Here is a 6,290-nt window from a genome sequence, read left to right as displayed (position 1 = left end):
TATACATGTTTCACACAATCGAATTACTAGGTACTTAATAAGTACTTTGTTTACCACAGCGATATTTATTTATGTTTATCATATTAAAAACATATTTTTTCTATTTTCGTATTTTTGAGATACTGAGTCTATGCATTTTCCATCGTGACAGAATTCAATAAAAGGCTATCGCGATGGAACCAGCGCTCGAAATGGAAAAGTTTACGAACCGGAGCGCTCGACAAATTTTCAAATAGTCATCAAATCGTATGTGTATTTTATAAAAATAAGTGTGCCAGATTTCATATTCTATGGACTATCTAGCTCAGACGGTCAACATATTTTTTCCACGAGACGGAGCGATAATTTTACAAATCTCACTAGCCGGAACGGCGCTCCGGTGCGTTCCGTTCCATTTCGAGCCCTGTATCATCCTCAGACTTCGGTTCTTCATTCCTCTATCGCTTTTCCACCTTCAAATACATCCAAACTGGTCACCTCAATCACATACGACCAGAGGTACAACCTCCACCCCATGGAGGCTCGTAATATGATCCTCTTAGGATCGAACATGGTAAAAAAAGGATATATACATTTGCACAAAAAACGCCATTAAAGATACAATCCAGCACATTTCTTTTTGCTGCCCCGGGTGCTAAAACATTCAATTACGCCTCTGGGTGACCCATCTAGAATACAAGCAAGGTGGCAATTTTCTAATAATTATGATCACATCAAACCATCAACAGTAAATAGTTGTAGGCCAGTCATAATTTTCAATCTCACTTTTTCCTTTAAAATACGAGTGAAATTGAAAATTAGTTTGGTAGAAGTAGATATTGGTAAAACAAGTAGCGAATAGAAAATAAAATGACACACCAGGTGAAATTTTATTATAAATAGCGGCAAACCAAGAATTGAATACGAATATTATAACTTTTGCGGTCAATTTGTTGAAAAGTGCCGACATCTTAGTTAAAAAAATAATGCAAGCATTGGAAATCCTGGAATTTCTCCTATTATTCCTATTTTTGTATTACCCAATGGTAGTTTATCTCACAAGAAAAATGTTCACAGGGGAGCTCCAATCCTGTCAGGGCATCAGATCTCATACCTAAAAACCACCGCTCTTTGAGATTATGTAAATATTGATATATATTTAAATAAAAAGGATTTCAAGTTATTGGTACACATTTATATTTTTATAAAAATCGATGTTTTTTAAAATAGTTATAAAAAATTATTAAAACTATGAATAATTAGTCATAAATCTTTTAGACGAAGCTTAGAAAACTTAATAAACTAAATTTTAATAATAAATATGACCCTAAAATATAATAAGTAATAATAACATGGGGTCCTACGACAAATTCACATTTTTTTACAATAATTGGGGGACATGCTCAGCGTAGGTCAAAATGGAGCTTTTGTTCTATTTTCAAAGCATGATCCTGGACATACCTTAAACGTTGTAGATAATCTATTTATATAATTTTGAAGCCTTATTATCCTTTATATTTATTTTAAACATTTGATGACTGCATAAAGTATTTTCATTACATAAAATAGTATTTTTTTTAAACCTCTCGCTCTAATGTTTTAGAATATAGTCATATTTCAGTACATAAATGTGCAGTGGTGTTAAGATTTTTTACATTTATTAATTTTTAAACGCATTTATGAAACCATCAGTACAATTTATATCGTATATAATATATTATAGTGAAATATTTACGATAAAAAATTATATTGATAATCTCTGTGATCCCAAATATCACAAGAATTAGGCATTTTATTATTAAAAAAATGGGCAACATTAACATATTTGAAGATAATTCTAAAGATACTCATTATGAGCTATGTCTTTGACCATTCAAGTGTGATAAACATCATACGAATAATGATTGCTATATAATAATTATTGACCTAAGAATAAGGTAGTGGTTTTTTTGAAATACGCCATTTCTTTTGACATTCCCCAGTGGTTAAGCTACAGCATACGGCCGTAGCCATAAATTAACAAACTATAATTGAAGTAGGGAGTAAAATGATGTTAACGCGCGTGTTTGAACATGTACCGTTTAAAAAAATATATTTCGGTTAGGTTAGGTTCGACTGGTCGACTCGACACGCCGGGCCCCTCCTTAGCCCGGGCCCCCAGGCTAGAACCCTGTCAGCCCCCTTCTTGTGGGAGCCATGGATACCATCATAATAGATTAATAAGATAGAAATGAGATAACCAGTTTCCATGAACCAAGGCTTTAAAGTTGGATTCGGTTCATTACTATTAATTAAATTACATAGATAGGTACATAACTAATTAATAGCCATCCGTGGTTTTCCCATAAAAATCGCTAAACAATTAAACTTAGACATAGGTATGTCCTACCATTTTTGCAAAAACTGTACTGAATTTATATGAAAATTAGATGTTCCTGAGGTCTTGTTTGCCTAATTTTCATATCTCTATAGATATGCGATAGTTTTGAAAATATTGGACCACTATTTATTCAACAGTGGTGTTAAATAATAATATGACATAATGTCATCGTCGATATTGAATAATTGAGTCAAATTTTCTCAATTTATCCAATTTTGTGATTTTACTTCATAAGAGCATTGAGTAAATGTTTTAAAACATTACATATTTTATTAAAAATAAATTTCATAAGATTTTTTTTGTTTATTTTTCGTTTTTACATGATAGAAGCCCCGGGTTTATTCGGTTCAATCACCCAGGGCCCTATTATAATGGGACTTTTAGGCCAGTATGAATCTGAAATAAAAGTCTCATATGGCTGAGCGACAATAATATTTGTCCTACTGGCTTTAATAAACACGAAACTATGTTGTTTTGTAACCGTCAATAATGATGTTCCTATTTTTATTGTAGATTGTCACCAAAAACGAAAATGAAGCAAACTGTTTCTAGGTATCCTTATACAATAAAACGTTGTGGTCTTTAAAGGACCCTTTTGTAAAATACAGCTTCTCGCAGCTGTTACGACCAATTAAACCAATTGCAAAATGCGAAATTTAGATTATTGAAGGAGATCATTCAATTGGGCTCAATTAACAGTGTCTTTAACTTTTGCGATCGCGAGAACTTGTAAGTAAATAGGTACAATGAATGATGAACGAGCAAGTTGCAACGAACATGCGTCATTCGATTCTGAGAGTCTGTTTCTAGGTACTGTGACACCCCCGTATGGTCCCCATTTGGGTGTGTCTTTGTGTACCTGGAGACGCCCAAATCGGTATCAAAGCCAACAAATAATAACGGCTGATTGCGAAAATAATTAAATAATGTATAATACCACTAATAAATAATATCTGACCGGCAACATTGTCCAAAAAAAACACGTATGGCAACGTCGCATTGTGCACAGCTCGCGAGTCCAACGGTTTTTTTTTTTTTGGCGGGGAGAACGCTGCAAGCAGCTAAATCGAGGACGCGTACATTTCGCCCTCCGCAGAATAAAATTATTAAAAAATGTAACCATATAGTATATTAACGTAAATAAACTCGCCGCTTTCCATCATAATTCCGGTGTATCAATTATTTACCTCCAAATCCTAAAACGCAGACGATAAACCAGAAAACAAAACAAAAAGTGACAGTTGAAAAATTCACACACACACGCAAAATGGATCGAAGTGATAAGTGGCCCCAGTCAACGTGGGACTACGCTTCTTGATTTTGATCGTCTGGAATCAAGAAGCAGGTGGAATTTCTTTCACCCGGACACACAACCCTGAGATCCAAACACCGGAATAGGAAACGGCGAGGAAGAAACATCCAGAGGCTTGCCTCTGGTGGCGCTCAACAAAGTATAATAATAAGCAGTAGAAAGAGGATGCTGCCAAAGCCAAGCCAGTGAAGAAAAGAGCAGAAACACCCGGATTGCGAAGTCATGGCTCCCGATGTACTCCCGACCAACTGCATCCGCCAGCGAACTTGGCCCACGGACGAGTGTATCGGGCAAGACCCTGGCTCCAACGAGGGAAAACGGCATCAAATGCCCTGCATCATCAGCCGCTTGAGCCCTCTTCGTCAACAGCAGCGTGTCTGTGAGCCTTGCAATCAGCCCTGGCCCAGATGCACCATGATGAAGAGAGCTACAAAGCGGCCTTCTTCAGCTGAGCAAAGCAGCCTCCATCAGCGGAAAGCAGCCAAGCAGCATCCTCAGCCATTAGCATCATAGATTAGTTAGTTTTAAGTGTTTTGTGTTTGGAAGCGATGTATAATAAGTTATTTCAGTGCTCGAAGTGGAAAATTTTACAACCCGGAGCGGTTGTATGAGGCAGAATGGCGTTCCGGTCCATTTCGGGCCCTGATATATTTTTTAAAATTATTTTTATAAACTTTAAAGCCATTTTAAGTATAAAATTAAGTTTTCGCATATTATATTAGTATAATATCAGTGCAGTGCGTGTAATTCGATAGCCGCGGCAGGGCAAGCGAGCAAAAAAGGGGGTCGAGTAATGTGCCGGTATGCACTTTCGTGAGGGATCGACTGAGTTTCGGACGGTCGCTGTTGGGAAGGCTGGGTGCGACGTCCTCTCTCAGCATCCGCCCGTACGGTAGGCCTGGGAGCCGCGAACCACTACGCCCACAAAGCGGCGTAGTGCTGCATCCGAAACTCTCCGTTTGCCGACGGTCCGAGGGTGTTGAGAGGGCTGGGCGCGACGCCCTCCTCTCTCAGCAGCTTTACGGTGGGCCCGGGAACCGCGAACCACTATGCTACAGTGCTGCATCCGAGTCTCTCCGGCCGCCGACGCACCGGTGGGGCTTCGATCCTTCAACGTCTAGAGACGCAACCACCCCTTATCAAGCCACCGCACTGTCCAGTTACACACGCTATCGTAATCAGCCCTTAGTTGGCCCGACCCCATTCGGGCCTTTCCAGAGAGGTGCGCTTGTGACACCCCCGTATGGTCCCCATTTGGGTGTGTCTTTGTGTACCTGGAGACGCCCGAATCGGTATCAAAGCCAACAAATAATAACGGCTGATTGCGAAAATAATTAAATAATGTATAATACCACTAATAAATAATATCTGACCGGCAACATTGTCCAAAAAAAACACGTATGGCAACGTCGCATTGTGCACAGCTCGCGAGTCCAACGGTTTTTTTTTTTTTGGCGGGGAGAACGCTGCAAGCAGCTAAATCGAGGACGCGTACATTTCGCCCTCCGCAGAATAAAATTATTAAAAAATGTAACCATATAGTATATTAACGTAAATAAACTCGCCGCTTTCCATCATAATTCCGGTGTATCAATTATTTACCTCCAAATCCTAAAACGCAGACGATAAACCAGAAAACAAAACAAAAAGTGACAGTTGAAAAATTCACACACACACGCAAAATGGAGGGAAGTGATAGTACCTAGGTGCCTTACCTACCTATGATATTCAATTGATTATCTAGGTACCTACATATTATGTGATCAATACAGGTTTTAGTGACGAGGTGTCCACATAACCTAATATTATAATGTAAATGTGGATAGAAACCTATAAACATTTCTGATAGTACAACAACTTTAAATTTAAGAGTTGTTATTTTGTTGTACTTGTAACGTTTGCATAGTAAATAATATTATAATTATAGGTATGTAGGAACGTACACATTATTTTATAGGTACAATTAATTATTCACGCAGTTATGTAGATAATGTGCTGATAATAGAAACCAAAGCTAAAATGTAGTAATAGCTATAAATCAAGTCATATGTTATGTTATTTTGTCTTTTACAATATGCCCTTTATGTATATTGCAAATAAAATATAATATTGTTGCTGGTGATTTAATTTAAATTTCCGTAGACAATTGTGTGATTTGAAAACGCGCGAGTTATCCGTGTCTATGGTTTTAACGCAGTACAATACATTTAGAAAAATATTTATATGTGGTAAGTAAGTTTATGTTTCAACTACCTAATTCATTTCGCTACAATTTTATTTTTATATTAAATGTTGTAGTTTTGTGTAGAATAGATTAAAAATGCTATAATAAATTATTTCCCCATATATTTAGCCAAATTATTTTATTATTATGGTTACACTGTCAATCTATAAAAGGTTGCCAGACATATCTTATTTTTCCTTAGACACTGTTTACCGTATCATGCAAATGGGAAAATAGAGAAATACAACCAAGAACATCCAAAAACATATTAAAATACAGCAACTAAAATATAAAATTATAACTTAAAATAGTTTTACTTGTAAAAATTAGCCGTAGTCCCAAATTGACAATTAATTGAATGTCAGGATATATTAATTTATTGGACTGGCATACCT

Source organism: Rhyacophila brunnea, unplaced genomic scaffold (genome assembly GCF_057557595.1).
Source record: "Rhyacophila brunnea isolate RB1 unplaced genomic scaffold, BYU_Rbru_1.0 scaffold_2, whole genome shotgun sequence".
Taxonomy (NCBI): Eukaryota; Metazoa; Arthropoda; class Insecta; order Trichoptera; family Rhyacophilidae; genus Rhyacophila; species Rhyacophila brunnea.
Note: the sequence above shows the minus strand (reverse complement) of the source record.